General features: G+C 44.5%; 1 long non-coding RNA gene across 2 annotated transcripts; it reads left to right on the forward strand.

The window, feature by feature from the left end:
- Positions 1–402: 402 nt before the first annotated feature.
- On the forward strand, positions 403–3238 carry LOC110363112 (uncharacterized). Of its 2 annotated transcripts, XR_002421002.2 has the most exons (3): positions 829–1081; positions 2698–2908; positions 3010–3238. It is a non-coding gene; the product is annotated as an uncharacterized LOC110363112 (long non-coding RNA). The 2 variants fall into 2 exon arrangements; XR_002421001.2 differs by having other exon boundaries at positions 403–1081; positions 2698–3238.
- The last annotated feature ends 16392 nt before the right edge of the window (positions 3239–19630 follow it).

Consider the following 19630-nt stretch of genomic DNA (forward strand, 5'->3'; position numbering starts at 1 on the left):
ACTGCTGTATTTCAAATGACTGAAAGATTCTGCAGCTCTGTGCTGTTACTGCACCTGCAGCATCCTCTCTCACCTATAAGAACAGAGGCATTCACAGTAAGAAATTACCATTGTGAATGATTGCCTGAGTCCATAAACCATGCTCCCATCTCAACCTTATTTTTAGTTCCAAGCCTTCTTTTAAGCTCCAGCACACTTGTGTACTGAGACTGCTCGCAAATACCTGGCATGGGTTTTCCCTGCAGCACCAGCCAGGTTTCTCATGCACTTGTTGAGGTGGCCCACAGTGGCTTAACTGCTGGGCATGTTAATCACAGCGAGGATTGCCACTAGATCCCAGAGGGCTCCTCCCAGAGCCAGGCATAGCTCCAGGCAGTGAAACATCACAACATGTCCCAATAGCGGGAAGGCCTTGGAAGGGTTATGGATATTTTGTCAGGTAAAGGATGGAGAATTAGCCCAGTTCCTCCTTTCATCCTTGTCATTCAGAATCCGCTGGGGAAGGAAGGAAGGAAGGAAGCTGACCCTCCTGATAGGGAATGAAGTGAAGGTCTCTGAGAGCTTTTCTGCTGAGGTTTCTTCCCTGGAGAACTCTAACAGACACTTGGGATACAGAGCTCTGAGCAACAGGCAGCCACAGCAGGTGCCTTTCGCAACAAGGAAAGTCACTGGGGTCCAGAGGGTAAAGCTTATCTCTTCCTCTCCAAATAGCATCTGAACTTGCAGGTTTGTCTGGACAAACATGGATCAAAGAGTGTAATAAGGATTGGAAGACACTAGGACATCCCAGCGACTGGGATGGAGATGGGGGAGATTAGGTGGAACAGTTATTTGGAGGGCTGAACTCTTCTGTGTACACATATCCACAACAAGATATGCAAGGCAGGGTGGGGCTCCCTCCTGGGAGGAAAGCTGCTGTTTCCCTGCAGAGCCCGGTGGATCGGCTAGGAGGCCACAGCTGCTGAGCCATAGGAAAGGCCTGCCCGCATCTGTGCTCACATCTCCGTGTCCCCTTGGGTGGGGATAAGAGGGCTCCACTTCCTCCAAGCTGTCACTGAATCTTGCCAGTGCCCCCACGAAGGTATGAAGGAAACTTTTCACTTCTCTGATGGCTGTAGCTTTAACAGGAGCAAAACTATCGGTTGAGGGGGTCTACGATAGGGAAACGCCAAGCCTGGCTGCAGGAGGTCGAGGGGGCTGTTTCTGCTACAAGGTGTGAGACGGCAAATCCACCCCTCCAGTCAGGGCAAAGTGCAGGGTGGTACCCTAATTGCTGGGGATGAGGGCTGTGTGGGACAAAATGTTCTACTTAAGCCGAGGAACCGACTGCTGGATCCCTGGGCTTCACAATCTTTATCGCTCCTAGAAGAGCCTCCTTCCCCCACCCCCAGAGCGCGTTTAATGGGGAGAAAGAGTCTCTTCCTGTGTTTAGGCTTTCCCAGCAACTGGAGACCTGAGAGGTGAGAGAAGGACCCTCGCTCTGCACTGAAGGGCAGCTGCGGCTGGCGGGGGGAGAAGGTGCCGGTGCCGTCTCCAGCCCGCAGCTGCCCCCGAGGGGCCCATTGCCAGCCCTGCTGCGGTGGGGGCGCCGGGCGCTGCCCCTCGCCTGGCCCCGGGGGAGCGGCCAACGCCGGGGTGAGCAGAGCTCGGAGGGACGTCGAGGGAAGCAGAGAGGATGAGAGCAGGTAGTAGCAGCAAGCCTGTCGACCCTGCGGCGGGGGTGATGGAGACGCGTAAGGGGGAATCGAGGAAAGTGCCGGCTCCGCAGCTCTCGCCCGGCCTCCCCACGAAGCCGCGGACTCTTGGAAAGGGCCGCTGCCTGGTCTAAACACACCGAGAGGGACACCCCCGAACGGCCGGCTGGTCCCAGAGCCCATGGTGAGGCTCCAGGACGGACCTCCCCCCTCGCAAGAGCCGGAGTTCCCCCGTTTGGGTGCCCCAGTTGGAGATTTCCAGTTGAAAGGGCTGGAAAAGGGCGCAAGGGTGGGTTTGCTGCCTCTTGACGTTGCTGCTGGTTTTACCGAGGGATGTCCGAGGAAAGGCACAGTGGTCGCGGGTGGCCTTGGCGACACCGGCACCCAGGAATGCTCCCCCCACGCAGACAGGGCACCCGCGGCCCGGCCCTGACGTGTGCTCGGCGGGGTCCGCAAATCCAAGGGATGCCTGCCCGAGCCTGGGGAGAAAATGAAGAGAATAAATCCAAGTCAAACGCCCCGCTTGACCGCGTCCCGTCGGCCGTCAGCCGCTGGCTGGGAAGCGGCGGCTCAACCGCCGGCAGCGCGGCGAAGAGGGAGAGGCAGAACCGGGCCAGGTCCTGCGTGGGGGTCCTCTTGTTGTAACGCCTGCCCGCCCCGTGAAAGGAGTCACAAAACCGGCTTTGGGGAGAGGCTGCGGTCCGGCGCCTCTGGGGAGCAGAATTAACTCTTTAATCTGGATCTCCAAACCACCCATAAAATAACAAATAAGTTCGGTGAGGCTCCGGTCTCAGATCCTGGAAACAAAAGGCCGTTTCTAGGTACCAGCCGGTGCTGGGGACCGGCCGGCCCAGCCGCGGGGGAAGCGCCCGGGCTGCGCTCCCGGCCGGAGCGGCCCTCGGGGCCGGCACGATCGATCTCTTAAATTGGCACAAATAAAACATTATCTGCAACATCTGATTACTCGATTTGATTTACTGTATTTGAAATTTCCTTCCTTTAGCAGAAAGATACTTCGTTATTCCATTCGGCTATTCCCTGACGTGCTCCCTGTGCTGCTTCGGTACCTAAAGACCATCGACGACGGAGAAGAAAACAAGTTTCGATAAAATGGGGGGGAATATTTGTGTGGTATTTACTTTTCAGAAACAAGCCATTACACCGGCTGCGGAAAAAGGCAAAAGCAAATCGCACAAAAACGTCTCTCAATGAAGGTAAAATTCGGCCGTCTGCTACGGCGAGAGATTTTAAAACAACTAGTCACCTGTCAAATGTCTTAGTTAATTAAAAAAGTATCTTCCTTTAAATTGTTCAGGGCTGCTAAGCTGTTTAATATCAAAGTGGGTTTTAGATGCTACGCAACACTTTCGAAGAACAGACTACGGTCACCTAAAACGATTTTAGTTGTGCTTCCACGTGAGAGGCACATTATTGAGTCAATAAAATGTCCCGTAGAGGTTCACAAATCTCTCCAAAATTGTGTTTACTTAACATAAATTAATTCGTTTCGGACGTCGAAGAGCATATTAAAGTAGTATTTCTCATTTCCTGCATTTGCCTCATTTCTTGCACTATTTTTTTTCTTATTTTTTCTTCTTTTCCTGTCGTAAGAAAAAAAAAAAAAACCAAACCCGTGCTTTTTAGTCTTACTCTGTAACGAGATAAAGCAAAAATTACGAGCTCAGGTTAACAATTATATTTTCTTTTCTAGTTTCCCCACAGCTGAACAAAACCCAAGCCCACGCGTTTTCCAAGTTGCTGTGAGTTGTATTCTTCACTGACTTTGGCTTCTGCTGGCCGCACTGCGGGCAGAGAGAGGCAGGAGCCCATGCCTGTCTGTGCCGGGGACTCACAGCCCCAATCCCGCTCCATCTTTGAAGGTGGCACGCACGATAAAAACAAAAAACAAGTACAAAACCAAACACAAACAAACAAACAAACAAAAACAAAACAAATGGGTTTTGTTTCCCACTCGCTCCGGGAACATCTGGGCCGGGAGAGGCGGGCGGGGGGGTTGGCCTGGTTCCTCCCGGCTGCCCCCGGCACCGGCGGGCGGAGGACGCTCCCGGGGCCCCGGGTAGGAAACCCCGGCGGCAGCGGCTTCCACCGCCCGCGCTGGGGCGGCAGGACCCGCCGTTCCCCGTTCGGAGGGGCAAGAGCGCGGGGCGTTCCCCCGGTCACAGACAGGTGGGAGGAGCGCGCGTGAGGCGATCGCGCGTGGGGCGCGGGGACGTTCTGAACACTCGGGGAGCGGGACGCGGGTGGGAACGGGCTGCACGAGGCGGCTGGAGCGCGCGTGGGGGCGGAGCGCGCGTGGGAATAGGGGGCGGGGCGTGCGTGGGCGAGGCGGCTGTTTGGGGAGGGCCCGGCCGTGCCCGCACCGCCCCCGCGCAGCGGCCGCCCCACGGGGCCCGGGCCGGATCCCGCTGCCGGAGGGCGCCGGCGGGGCAGCATTCCCGGGCCGGGGCCTCTTCCCAAGCCGCGAAGCGGAGGAGCTGCCCAATGTTTCGCGTGGGAGCGCGGCCCTGGGGTGGGTATCGATCCGGCGGGGTGTCGCCTTCCCCTGTCCGCTCCCCGCTAAGTGCGCGGTACGGGGAGGTGGGTGAGCGGGGCTGCTGCCAGTGGGGCCGGGCTCGGCTCCCTCTCGCCGCCTGCAGCCTCCTCGACCCGGCCGCGGGTGTCCGGATCTGGCCGAGGCACCGCACGGGCGGGAGCAGGGCGGAGGGGGAGCTGCCCGGGACGGCAGAGCTGCTCCCGAGGCTGAGGGCGAGGGGAAGCCCCGGCCGCTCCCCCCGTCCCACCCCGCTCTGGGCTGGGGGTGGCTCTCTGCTCCGAGAGCAGCCTGTAAGGCAGCGGCGTTAGTTTGCGTGTCAGCCTCACCCGCATCCCAGAGAGCTTTTTGTTTGATTCTCCCCCCCCGCTATTTTTTTTCCCCAATAAGTCAGACAACTCCAGGTTTTTGTTGCTTGGTTTTGGTTTTTGTGTTTGTTTTTATTGTTGTTGTTTTGTTTGGGGGTTTTGTGGGTTTTTTTGTTTGTTTGTTTTTCTGGAGTTGATTTACCATGGTTCAAAATAAAGCTGGAAACCTTACGCATCAAACGCTGCTTTCCCAATGAACCACTTTCTTAAAAATAACCCTCCAGCCTTCGGCTGCAGCCTGATGCAGGGAGAGGAAGATGTTTGTGCCGTGCAGAGCAGAGAGCTCCAGAATGAGGGTGCAGCCACGGGGAAGATAAACTGACGGGGTTTATTTCAGAGACACTTCAAGGTATCAAAGCGTTATCTTTACAAAATAAAATAAAATGAGGTTTTTAAATGCCTCTTCCCATCTTCCAAGCGTGTTAGTAATTTTTTTTCCATCTGTGATCTATTTAAAACACCGATCCAACACTGTTTTTGGGCTAGATGGCCTTTCCTATAGTAGTTGTATCATCCTAGTTAAACTATGTGAGTTATGGTTCCCCAAGACCAGGCTGAACAACCAAACCGAGCCCTACTATTTCAGTTTTTCCTACTGCAGAGGAGGTGATCTTTTTTGTGTAGTTAATTCTAAAAAGCTTGGCAGCTTGCCCGTCAAACCGTGAGCATAAAAAAATGCAAACAAATTCTCTATTTAATAGTCCCTGTACAGTGTAACTAATCCATTCTAAACTGGTAATGGATATCGACATCAACAGGTACGCAGCAAGAGTCAAATGCTCCCACTCAATGGAAGACACTTTCCTTCTGAATGAGGATTATGTGCAAAATGTAACTTGGCAGAAGGATCCAAATTAAATTCATGCTTCAGTTAATTCAGATCTATTTTCCTGGTTGCCCTTGCATGCCAGACAACCAAATCCCTGTTTGTATCTGCTCCTTTCAAAGAGCTGATACAAATCTCTTCTCATGGGGAGTGTTGCAAGATGCACACATTAAAGATTGTGATTTGCTCAGGCACTAATTAGAGTTATAAAAATACCTGAGATGGTTTTTTATATCACTGTTATTACTACAAACATTAGTTTGAGATATTAGATCTACCATATGACTGTGTTTCCTGTGTTTTTTTACTAATATGCTGCAAGCAGCATTCCAACTAATCATCTTAATGGAAATTAGAGAGGGAAATGGCCTATTAGGCTATCTAATCTATCCTCACTCAGCAGTATTTTCTTACATTTTTCAGTCCAGATTTAAATTTAAAAATAAACCATGAGAATTATCCTGCAGTCTTGAGAGGCTGTTATACCACCAGATAGCTCAGAAAAGAGAGAAAATATTGAGAAACAGCGTTGCTAGAAAATGTTTTCTGATGGTCAATTCTATTTTTTTGGTTTTAGATTTTATGTTATCCCATAGCTTTAAGTCACACATCCCTCTGACAACTTAAATATGTGTTCTCTGTTCTTCATCTGTACACCTGTCACCATGACCCTACCATGTTTTTAATGTCTTTTCTTTCCCCCCCCAGCCCCGCTACAGAAGGTTAATAAAGAGTGCAGGTTCAGCTCAGGCCTCATTCCAGACAGGAACGTGACTACTTAATTATGTCCAAATTCTTGCTCTTTTCTACTCCTCCCCCTCTGTTTGGCACATGGATGATAAGATGCATGATCTTTCTTACAGATCTTTTCACTGAAATGATAGGAAAAGTCAGAATATTCTTTAATTTGGTCCCAATCTGCATTCACTGCTGTTTCCTCTATGAAACGTCTACATAGAGCTGGTACCCCCTAGAAAGTAAATATATAGTATGGCAGCATATGGGGGCTTTCCATGTCGGGGCAGTGCATTTTATGTCGTGGTCTTAGTGTAACTTTACACTTTGTCTAAGGGTATGGTCCCCCTTACCCTCTCCTTGGCAGAAATCCTGACTTAGGGATCTCCTATCTCCTTCTCCATCCTCACCATAACCCCTGTGCCTGTCACTCACACACCCCATCTATGCGGCTGATACACCGGAAACAAAGAGGATTCTGACTGGGGGTAAAACCAGCCATTTTTCTGTGGGCCTTTTTATTCCATCAGCTTCCTGATGTATTTACTTAATGCTAAAGCTGGCGCTGTTGGGAGAAGCAGCCATGGCATGATGCAGGGGCAAGATGAAGAAACCACTTAACCAGGCTCTGCTGCCAAAATGACATCACCACAATTCAGCGCAACTTTCTGGCATGATGTAGAACTGCTTACGTCGTACATCGGTGTGATATGGCCTGACCTATCACTTTTGTTTGTGGGCAGAAGACTTCACAGATTTAACCATGAAACAAGCATGTGTCTTCCTGGCCTGCTTTCCCCCATAAACTCTGCTGGATCAGATGATGTGCAATTCCCTCCCCTACGCTAGAGCGAATACAGTCTGGTAATTGCCTGAGAAACAATAAAACATACATGAGACAAAGCATTAATTTACACTATTTCTACAAAGATGAGAGAAACCAGACTGGGCCATTGTTGAAGATCACTATTTCCTGCCCTGTAATAAATTTCTCATCTTCCCTGATGCTTGTTTATTTTATAAATGTCTTTGCTTTGGCTTTCGTATTTAGCTGCCAGCAGGACACGATTATCCCCTGATAGCATTCTGTTCCTTCTCCATTGTCATTACCGCTGAAGCGATGTTATATTGCTGTGCTTGGCCTAGATGGTAGGGCTTTCTTATCTTGTATTTCCCATTGCTTTCCTGACCTAGACTCCTGATGAGGCACAGAGAAAAGGTGGCAATGCTTAAAAAACAATGTTTTCATGAAGTATTAGCAATTCTGGTTTTTACTTAAAAAGCAAAACAAAACAGGCAAACAGAAAGCAAAACACCAACTGCTTTTTATTGTTATGATTTCAAGCACAATTGTGAAAGAATTAAGCTGAAGTGCATGGGCTGCACCTGCAATGCAGTCCTGAGACTGGCTGGAAAGCAGATCCCCGCAGTGCCCCAGGCAGCAGTGCTGCATGGTGGCTGTGGGAGGTGATGGAGAGGTTGGATGCAGCACCACTGCCCCACTTGTGGGGATTACACTGAAGTGGTGGGAGCAGCACGGCCCCCACAGCCTGCAGTGGATCAGGAAAAAGTGAAAACCTACAAAGACTCTGGGACAGAAGTGCTGTTTCCATTTTTTTTTCTCAAGTGCAGGGGTGTGCATGTCAAGGGCAGGGGTAGGATCCCAACTCTGGTGCCCGTGTGCCTTCTGAGGGGATGCGCAGTGCTGACCCTGCCGGATCCGCGCAGCTGAGTAGAACCAAGCGCCTGTGTAGTGTGGCAAGAGGACTGGTTCAGGGCCTGAGGCAAAGCTCCTTGAAGTCAGTGAGAGCATTTCTATTTATTTTCAAGGACTTTGGATTAGACTCTTTAACATCCACAGTTGAAAGATACAATATTAGAGCCAACTGATATTTTTGAGGCCATATTTCCCTGCTGCACATCTGGTCTGTCGATCTCAGAGCATCACCAGCAGAACAGTGAAACCAACAGCAGACGGTCTGTCAAAGTCCTATTATGTACAACACTGTTTCTCCTTTCAAGTGCTGAAATCTAATAATTCACCTAACTCTCCTGCCCTTCAGACACGCACACTGCATTCCCCTTAACATGGCTATATCTCTCTTCTCCTTTTTTTTCCCATTTTTTTTTGAACAAAATTCCCACGTGGAGGTATCAAGGTTTTTCTACAGCTCTATTTCATTTAAAAATAATTGGATCGTTATTTTCTTTAAGAACCAAACTTCAACAGTAAGTAATTTCTAGAGATGTGTCAAGTGGCTCAGCATAAAAGTTAATCTTGATCTATTGGTTTGTTAGGTATGTTTACGTCCAACCACTTAGTTCTCCTTAAACAAAAGTGATTTAAAGCCCTTTCTGGAGAGCATGAAAATGATTCCCCCAGCACTTACATCCTCAGGGCCATAATCCAACAAAAGCAGGCTTATCTTTAAGCATATGAGTAGTCCCACCAAAGTCAATGGGGCTCCAGATGTGTTTAAAGATAAACACATACTCAAGTGCTTTGCTGTATTGGAACTCTTTGAATGTTCTATTTGCATTTCATTTCAATAGTAGATTTTAAATTTTGTATATAGCAGAAGAGGGTTCTTGCTGGATGTCATATTAAAATATTATTTTTTAAAAGGGTTGAAAGGGAAATCTCAACATCTAATGAATATTTTTTTAATGATTCACATTAGTTATTTCAAATGTTATGAGTCTATATTGTTTGACTTATTTTACTTGGGGCTTCAGGACAGAAGTGCTGCAGACACAGAACTAAGCAGCAAAGCCCCACAAGTTTTCACTTCCAGCACTGCTACAAGTTTAATATCCCAGTTGCTTCACCTGCCCATGCTCCACCTCACCTCTGCAAAAATAAAGAACGCTAACATTTCCTCTACCTTACTCCTGTCACCTGGTAAATGTTTGGACAGGGATTTGATAACAGAAAATGCCAAAAGCTGCTTCTAGGGCAAAAATAAAGCTGGAAGAGATTGTTGATTGCAGATCTACTTGGGCAAAATATTTTTCTCTTACTTTTCTGCATGCCCTAGGGATCAAATTAATCAAAGCCCAACTTTGTGCAAACATTTCTTAGCATTTCTGAGAATGAGCCCTGTTATCCTGGATGACCAAGCTCCAGAAGAAGGTGCAGCAGTAGAATCACCCCAGTAAGTTAAACTAAGCAAGCTGAGCTTTTTAACACCATGTAATGCCAGGGGCACGATTGAGACAATTGTTTGCATTTCTATGAAATGCTTTTGGGTTGGACTGTTTTGTTTGGACACTACATCTGCTCTAAAAACTCCTTTGGCAGGGTCCATGCTTGCTGCCATGCACGGCAGAGTTTCAAACATCGCTGCAAAGCACTTTCTGAAGCAAAAGCGTCAGCACCCAGCCGTGCAGAGCAGCCGGGGAGGCAGCGGGGTGGAAGGCGGGCAGGGAGATGCAGCACACGCCACATCTCCACATCCTCCAGAGACTCCCTCCTGGAGGAAGGCACAGCCTTTGGGCTCATCTATATTTCAGCTACTTCATCGACCACAGCTTATGTAGACCCACGTCAGGGAGTCAGATTCAGCGAACTCAGCACAGCGATGGTTTTTCCCTGCAGCTCCCGATGCCTCTGAGCCCAGGCTGGGCAGGGTGCTGTCCCACTGCCGGTGGGATGGGAGCTGGCTGAAATTGGGATGTGAGCCCAAAATGGCACAAAATGGCTGCAACACAAGCGCATGTCCCTTTTAGTTCCGTCAGATTGCAGGCAACTGGATTAATCCCATGTTAAATAAAAAGGAAGTGGATGGGAGGGAGGTAGACAAAGGTTAGGAACATAATGAAATGACAAGAAATTCACATGTGGCATTCATTTGCCTGAAAGGACCAGTGCCTGAGCCTTCCCATGCAGCTCAACAACTGACACTTCATTTGATAAGGAAGCAGCTATTCACATCGAGCAGCCTTTCCACAACATAGCATGTGGCTGTTCACTGCACTCAGGTTTGCAGCATAACTCAATAGCAACTGGCCAATAAGACATTATCAACAAACTTTGGGAAGTGGCTGATGCTCTTTTCCCTACCTGGAAAGACTTTACAGGAACAAATGGACAACACAGCCCCATATGTCATGCAGCATCTCCCCAGTACATTTCACGTCTTGAGATGAGAGAAGCAGGTGGGCATGTAAGAGGGAGAAAATATGTTCCATGTAAGTGGTCACCAACCTGTGGTACTTAATTCAAGGCTAAACACTGGCCTGTGTTTGGCAGGAAGACTGAAGCATTACTCCAGCCTGAAGTTCTATAACATCTTTTCATTTTTGTCCAGCTGACATTTAGCTCTTTTCAGTAGCTCATCTTTCCATTTCCCCTTTGCGATGCCTGCTCTCTCAGGAAACTCGCTGGCTGCTTTATTGCCTTGAAGGCCCAGCTTTTCTGCTCTTCTCTTCACATCTCTACAGTCATTTGTCCTTTTCCTTCTGAACCAGAGCACCACTCCAAACAACTCTGTGAAGTACAGTCTATTATCCCTTTTCTCCACAAAGCAGTTTTGACTCTTCATATGTAATGCTCTATATAAAAATAAAACACATTGTGCTGTCTTAATAGCATAATTCTTAAACAGTTATGGCCTCATTCTCATTTATTCAAAGTACATAATTCCCATTGACAGCAGTAGGAGCGCTGCCAACACAGTAGTGAATTAGTTCCCATGATAAAACAAGACAGACACCAAAAGGTCCCATTCTGCTCTTCATTAGGAGGAAATGAAGGTGTAACAGGCAAAAAGATAAGACTAAGACAAAAAATTGCATGCAACAGCTTCATGGTAACCAGGCAGTGGGTTGTTAACTCAGAGTCATTACAGCTGACTTCAATCTGACAGGAGTCTAAATCCAGAGCAGTTTTAACATCAGTAGCACCACATCTCTGTGGAAGAGCTTAGAAAGGGTCCTCAGAGATGCTCATCCTCCTGATCTGGAAAAGGTTGGTACGGCTGGATGTCTGCCCCTCTTACCCAGTACCTGGAGACCTGAGTACGCATTTCAATAGCAAGCCCTTTGAAAACACACCAAACATTTGTCCTTCACAGGTAGACATCAGGTGGATGTTACGTGTGCTGTGTTAAAAGGCAGGGAGTGGGGAGCATCATTTCTATACCTTAGAACTCAACAAAGGGCTGGCAGTTATTTAGCTTCCTTGCTGAATAACTCTTCCATTTCCTGAATATTTTTTTCTTTTCTTGTTGTATGGTCTCAGGGTTATAGTGCTGCCCTGAGGATCTCATTCTGTCCCTCTGGCACCACTGGGAAAACATAGCATTGTCTGTGGTTCTTTTTTTTTCCATCTATAAAATAAAACATTTTCTTCCATCTTTAAAAATAAAATACACCATATTTCTTTTATCCAATTAGTCTTGTTCAGGTTATAAATGTCTTAAAGTATACTCAGTCTTTGGCACAACATCTAATCCATCAGGAGCACAAACAGGTATGGGAATTCTAGATAATACTAATATAATTTCATTTTTCTTGTGTTATCGGGTCATAGAAACATTGTAACAATAGAAATAGCCAAACAGTATCCTAGAAATATCCCAGGCTTTGGAAACATACTGTTATTTGAGATTTGTATCTTTCTGCTATACAAATTAAGAAGAAAAACTATAACAATGTATGAACACCTTTATATCCATTAACAGGAGACTGAGCGACATGGTGAAAAAACTGCTGTTGTCATGTTTCTGCCCAAATTATTTCTTCCTGTCAGTGCAACTACTACAAGCCTAGTGCTACTCCTTTCATGCGAAAGTGGATGTCAGAATTAAGCCAGCATGGAACCAGATTTCAGGATGTCTTATTCTTTTTCATGGATTATTTATTTCCTTCTAGGAACTTGAAAACATAATAAATTATGCTCCTTTTTTTGCACCTGGAGGTGGAATGCACCTTCTACCATAAAGATGCCCAAGGAGTTTAGTTTCCAAATTTAGTAGATCCCTTTGTCAAAGGAATCTGCTGGAGTCCAGCAGTACAAAATATCTCTTCTTCTTCTTTTTCTTCTCCTATTTGTCCTTGCCTGCTCTCTGTGGAAATACGAAGCACAGGCCCAAAGCGTTTGCCAGTGCTCCAGACTTCAATAGCCTTGGCTTTACAAAACATCACGTGCCCAGCTGTCCTCCACATTTTGGGTAACATACCAACAAAATATTACTTATTCCCTTAGCCTCGCAGGATATGAGATGTGTCTTGCACCTCTCTACCTCCAAAGTCCCAACTTTACACAAACCTAGTGCTAAAGTGTCAGTTTTGCTCGGTAGAGGCATATTTTGGAGGCAATAATCCTTATACTTCTGTCTTTCCTACTAATGCTGAAGTTCAAGCTAAAAGCTGCTTTCCCACACAAGGAACACTTAAGACCAAATGGTTTTACTAAACGCTTTCCCACTCCCCCTATGATGTGGTTATGCCAAACGGCTTGTTTCTTCCACTCATCACAGCCTCACTTTTTTTCTTAATGGAGCCACATGTTAGGTAGTAATAAGTATTAATATTAGCTGCTAAAATACAGTAGCCCAGTCCTTTCTACTCAGCGCCATCAGTCTTTCTGATATATTATAGAATATCCTACACCTGATACTTCAAAGAAGAACAAACTAAACTCCAAATGATGTGCTTCTGCATCACTCCTTCCTGGGCCCAGTGTCTTATATGCCCTGCTTATAAGATTCAATCACACTGATCATCATTTTCTACCTTATGCAGTGAGGTAGTTCTAACACTGTCCAATTTACTTTAAAATCAAGCCAAGGCATTTGCCTCAGTAACCTCCTGCAAAACTATTCCCATAGTTGATGAGACATGTGTCTGGGCTTTTCATTCTAAATTTGCTGCTTTTTAATTCAACCTGATGTTTGTTCTCATATTGTGTGATATAATAAAAAGTCAATTCAATGCTATGTGCTTGAGAATTTTGGCTTCCACAATTGGCTCCACTTTCATCTTCTTCTTCCCAGCAAAATAATTCTAGACTTTGACAACTCTCATGTCTTCATCCTAGCAGCTCTGTAGTTGTTTTTATTTTCATTTCTCGACTGTTTTTGGACTCTGCTATATACCTCATAAGAGATGAGGGTAAAAAGAATGAACACAGAATTAATGTGGATTAATGGCATAATCCTGATTTTTTTTTTTTAATTCTTCTCGTGTTTTATTTAATACATCCTTTTTTCTTTTTTTTAAACTGCTTCTATAGACTGAGGTAAATCAGACACTGATGAATCTTGGTGCAGGTTCTTTTTCCTTAAAAGTTCCTGGAAATTCAGGGCTTTTCAGATTATTTGAGCTATACAGCTAATCACTGGTGATTTGCGTTACCTTGTCTTTGACCATGTTCAGAGTTGTCTGCCATCATGACGTTCAACCTTCCAGTATGTTTAAATCCATCAGGTAAAGTATTCACCATAAAGTGACATAACCCTAAACTGACCTGCAATCTCTGACAGGTTAAAATAAACCAAACTGCACTGATTTTTTGCCTACTTTTTCCATCATTTTGCCTGAAAAATTGTTAGGAAGTATATTGAAACATTACTTCAGATATCCATCTGAAATATTACTATATTTCAGGTCACAAAATCCTGCCAGTATTCAAGCCACACATTCGGTCCAAAAAACTGTGGCCACATTTCTCTTTATGGCATGAGTTAAACTTCAAGACCTGTAGTTCAAGAATTCTCTGTTTAACTTATTGTTTGTTGGATGTAACCAAAGCACCCAGATAAAGACACCTTTCAGATTTGATTTTGTTTATGGTTTGTTCTTGTAGCTTCTGATGACATTTCCCATTTTTACATGGGAGAAGTTCTTGATAATAAGGCAAAACCACCACCAACAAAATATAACTTCAAGAAGATTTCCACCAAGTCTTCTGATCACCAAAACACACCAGCCTTGGGATGACGGCAGAGTTGATGTCACCCCAGAGTGAAGGATCAGCTTTTGATCTCTCATGTCATTCTTGTGATTAGATAGTACCTGAGGAGCAGACTCAGCTCAGCAAAGCTATCCTATACAGCCTTCCTCTGGCTTCTTGAGATCATAATTACAAGTATTTGAGACATGATTTGTGTTCAGTCTGATCTGAAATAAGCTTTCAAAATTAAAAAAAAAAAAGTTTAAACCCAAAATACGGCATTTTTTTCTTTTAATACATCAGTCCTCAATGTTAAAACTCCAAGTTCTGAAGAGTACAGACCACATCTATTATCCTGAACATCTCACCTTTGCGAACTTCTCCTCTTGCTCTGTTTAAACCTTCAAGCTTGCTTGTATTGACTATGGGAATGAATAGGATTGTGAGAGCTTTAGCACTGATCATAAAGGCTCATGGGCAAAGAGCTTGCGGGTGGTAAATGCTCATGAGTGGTCGAGCAAAGCTGGTAAAACTAATACCCCTGTCAGGAGAAGGTGAAGTGAAGGCAGAGAAAGTTTGAGTGTTCAGGTGCTGGTGTTACAGATGGAGTCAGTGACACAGCTGAGGCTGAAACTGAAGGCGCTCAATCAACTGTCAGAGAACAAACAGTATTTCCTCTTAATTCACAGTTTTTCCTCATGAAAAGAATCCTGTCTCACTATTGTTCAGATGGCTCGCATATGCCATGGGCATGATACAGGCAATGAAGCTTTGCGTTAATCTACTGTCCAGATTGATAACTGTAAGGGGCAGCTCATAATGACCACAACGTGATTAATCATGATGCACGTGTGATACCCATGCTCATTATTACGGCCTCCAGAACAGCACTGCTGAGTCCTGCCAATATGCTCAGTTTAGTATCTGGAAGAGACAATACTGCAATTACTGGCAAAGTATGCAGGAAAATTAAGAAGCAGCTAGTTCTGTATTCTGCATCGGGCTAGTAAGCAGGGGTACAGACAAGCGTGGGAATGTAACAGCTACAAGGAATAACATATATTATCTTGATCCAATACTTTAAATAGATGTTGTCTGGATATGCTTGTTTATTTTAAACAGTTGTCTTGCAGAATGCTTGCTCAGAGACGAACACAGAGGGCACTGGCACAGGAAGGATACAACACCTGTGTAAGAGCTGATGAAGCCTATTTGGAAACAGATCTACATCCCTACTTCATGCCAATGTATTATGATGTTACCCACTTATAAGACAGAGATAAATTGTCCTTGTCTGGCTGTTTTACTTGTTAGAGTTCTTGTGAGCCTGTGAAATTTAATTTCCCATAAACCACACCATGTGATGTCTTTTTTAATGTGACCCACATGCCACTGAACAACACAAATGTACCTGGGCATCAGTCCTTTGGAAAGTGTTCTAGTACTGTTTCCAGCCATGTAGACTACCACAAACATTACAACCTTATTTTCCACATCCCATAGAAAGCTGAGTTGAGCCAAAGACACAAATCCTTTTCTTCAAAGACAGTATAAAGCTTCCAGATAAAGACATGGTCCTGTTCTTCAGGGATACTGCTCACTTGTATGGGAAGAAGAGCATTTTCTAGGCTCACTTGCAGGGGATGGAGCCTGTTCCCACTAGAACAAGTTACTGTCTTCTACTACAAGTTTAGTCAATGCCTCTCAGTTGTCCCCCAAATACACAGTAGTATACGTATGCTGAAATTCTCAGAGTTTGTCTTAAATTGTATGGCAAATTCTTCCCTACCAGTGAATAATTGCAAGACAACATAGTTGTTAATGATGCTGTGCACTTTGTTTCAAAAAGGTGCTCAGAGTTCCTGGTGATCAGCACAGCACTGAGACCCATTTGAAATAAGAACCTTCCAGCAAATCTCCTGTCTTCATGAAGATCATCTTCTCTGTTCACAGAAAGTATCATTCACACTGGACAGAAATGCCCCATCCAAGAGAAACATGGCATCTGTATGTGTAACAATGAGGTTTTCTGTTTCTCCTTCATTTGTCATTAACAGTGACCAAGGGTGCTGGATGTGTGGTAGGACCTCTTGGTAGTAACCCCTTGATATTTCCACAAATAATGTATCATTATTAATAACTCTATCATATTGTCTGTTAATTGGAAATAACAGGGAAGATGCTCAGCGTCAAGGTACCAGTTCAGATCCCCTATGCTAAATACATATCTAAACAACGTGCCTAGCAGCTGTTTGCCAAATGCATCTGTAAACTCAAAAGCAAATAATCTGAATCAAAATAATTAGGTAAATTAATGGAAGAAAAATCTACTTAGAGCTATTAAACACAGAGATAAGCCTTTTGATTCTGAAGATCTCTGAGCCATGCCTTTTGAGCTCAGTGCTGGGGAAGCCTTTACCCCTCTTCTGCCATTCGCCCCCCTGGGCAGCAATGGGTGCCTGTGGCATCCTGTTAGATATTTAGATTAGTCAGCTGTCTGTGATTGCTGGGTTGGCTCTGCTTTCCTCTTCAGCTGAGATATGGAAACCGCACCAAAGAAAAAATCTATTGGCATGACTCCGCAACACAGAGACAGCCAAGGAGGGCAAGAGCTGATTCTTCCAGTGGAGAAAAAAGCTTATGCTCATAAAGAATATTATTTGGACAGGACTCTGAGTTATACAGTAAGTTAAGTGAATTAAACACAGAATCTTTTTGATTAATCTTCTAACTTCAAGCATACGCGCTGAAGCTCAATAGCAATTTAGCACCATGCTCAGACCGCAATAACCAGCCTGACATTCAAGAATTTAGGACAGAAATATTTATTTGACCAAAAAAAGAGAAAAAGTTTAGAATAGTAGGGTGAGGGTATCTTTCTGAACCATTGAGCAAAGGATCATCAAATAAGGATAAAAATAATATAAATAGTGGTAGTCACTGAGAAATAACTTTTTCAGTCTTCCATGTGCTAATCCAAACTAATAAAATTGTATTTTAGCCATATTGTATTTTAAAAGTATTTGTTATATTTACAACAATAATACATAGCACGGTGCAGCCAGGGAGTGTGTGCGTAGTGTGCCAAGTCATTTTTAATCACTATTTAAAGGGATAAGAGGTAACCCCTTATCTGCTTATCCAGTGGCACATGTGGAGTATGGATGTGTGCTGATGCTACAGAGAACCCTGGAGTTAGCATAGTAAGAAGGGGGCATATTATGTCCTGAAATAGCATAATATGCAAGAATTCTTTATTTTAACTCTATTAAAAAAAAAAAAACAAACAAAAACCAAACCAACCAACCAAACAAAACTAAATAAAAATAGGTAAAGGAAAGTTTGGTGATGACTAGACTAATGAAAATGTTGACTTCAGAAATGGTAAAAATGTGAATTTCCCAATGCTGTTCTGGACTTTGCTATTTGTTGCAGATGAGCAAACCTCAATTAAAGCAACAGGGCTGTACGTGGGTAGACTCGTCTGCTCACTACCAGTTTGCTGCAGGATTAGACTCATTATTTGAATTTCCAGGTCTTCAACAGTACTACGTGTTCATGATGTGTCAAAGCAAATTTAACTGGTTTAATAAAGGAAAGCCTTTCAAAAGCACTCATTTCTACAGACAAAAACGGGTTTGCAATGCATTTGTTAAGGTATTACATACGTAGAACAAAGTTCCCTTGGCATTTACGGAGCTTTGGATCACGTTGTTGTTGAAAAAAAAAAAAAGAAGCCAGATTATCACACAAATACAATATTTAATCTCCAGATATTCTGCTTCAAACAGTGTAATTGAGTTCAATAGCTCCATGTTTATTATTATGGCCTATGCCTAGACATTAGCATATCGAAAAACATGGGGGGAAATGTCATACATACTCCCACACACTTATGCAAATATAATTATAATTGCTCTCTGTATTTCACAGTAGACCTTTCATGAGAATCATTATGCCTATTCTGTCTAAAAAAATATCTGTTATGTAAAAAATGTTTGAAATAGAACTTTGTTTTATTCAGCATTAAACAAATATGTCCAGCCGGGACTGTTGATACTACCTCACCTATGCATACATACACATGCATATGTTTATGTATATCACATAACAAAGCTTACCTGCTAAACACAAACTTATACTTCAGCTACATGGAAAATGTTCTCACTACTCAGCATCCACTTGTTGTACCTCTCCTGAAAGGACCAAATCTCTCTTAAATGTCCTGCTTCATGAGCATCCCTTCACACAACAGGCCTTTGCACAGCATTGAGAATTCATGGAGGAAATGAACTCATTCCACCCTCTGTATATATCTGCATGGAGCCTTGCACAATGGGGCTGCAATTTATTTGGGGCCGCTGGGTATGACTGCCATACAAGTAGTAACTAATAACAACAGGCCAGCAGAGATTGCTGAGATGCATTGGCTGTAGGGAAAATAAAACCTGGTCCACAAGAAGGACATTCTACATCCAATTATACGTATAAACATAGCTGAAATTACAAGACTTGATTAAAATGTTGGGAATAACACTTCATCTCCATCTGACTTTTTAGACAACGGTAATAAAAATAAATTATCTTGTGATTTGTGGAAAAATGACCAAGATTTAATATTTCTACTCATCGAAATGTATCTATGAAGTCCTTTCCTTTCCTTTCCTTTCCTTTCCTTTCCTTTCCTTTCCTTTCCTTTCCTTTCCTTTCCTTTCCTTTCCTTTCCTTTCCTTTCCTTTCCTTTCCTTTCCTTTCCTTTCCTTTCCTTTTCCTTTTTCCTCTTTCCTCTTTCCTCTTTCCTCTTTCCTCTTTCATCTTTCCTCTTTCCTCTTTCCTTTTTCCTCTTTCCTTTTTCCTTTTTCCTTTTTCCTTTTTCCTTTTTCCTTTCTATTTTCCTTTTCCTTTATCTTTTTTCTTTCTCTTCATTTCCCTTCATTTCCCTTCTGTTCTTTTCACTTCCTTTATCTTCTTTCCTCCCTCTCTTCTTTTCTTGTCTTCCCTGAATTTCCCATTCATGACGATCAGGCCCCCACTCTAGATCCTTCACCCCTTATACTGCCTTGAACAAAGACTGGGTCCCGTGGGGCGAGGGCTGTTATTCCTCCAGTGGGGCAGGATGAGACCCGTGGGGCTGAGCAGCCCTGCCAAAGGCGCCGCATTATGCTCTTACCCATCGATATCATCTGCAGCAAAACTCATGGCTCCCCCAGCCTGCTTCAGGTGGGGAAAATTCCCAGGCAAGCGGCCCAGGCAGTCAGAGGATGAGGAGGAGAGGAGCACGCTGGTGGATACTCCGGCGTTTGTGTGAAAAATTCTCAGGGAAAATTCTTTCTCTCTCTCTCAGGCCCCTAAACTCTTTGTGAATGGGGCCAGTGCAACATGTGGCCTTTCACCTCGCCCAAGAACCACTGCCAGACAGCCACACTCAGAGAATTGTTTGTTAATAGTCCAATTAGATAATTGCCATCTTTCACTCCTTTTGCTCTACATTTCCCATAAAGGAATGAATAAGGAGAGCAGCATGAAGAGGGCTTCTGCCCTGCAAGGTGACAAGAAGGA

Source organism: Columba livia, chromosome 6, assembly GCF_036013475.1.
Source record: "Columba livia isolate bColLiv1 breed racing homer chromosome 6, bColLiv1.pat.W.v2, whole genome shotgun sequence".
Lineage (NCBI taxonomy): Eukaryota > Metazoa > Chordata > Aves > Columbiformes > Columbidae > Columba > Columba livia.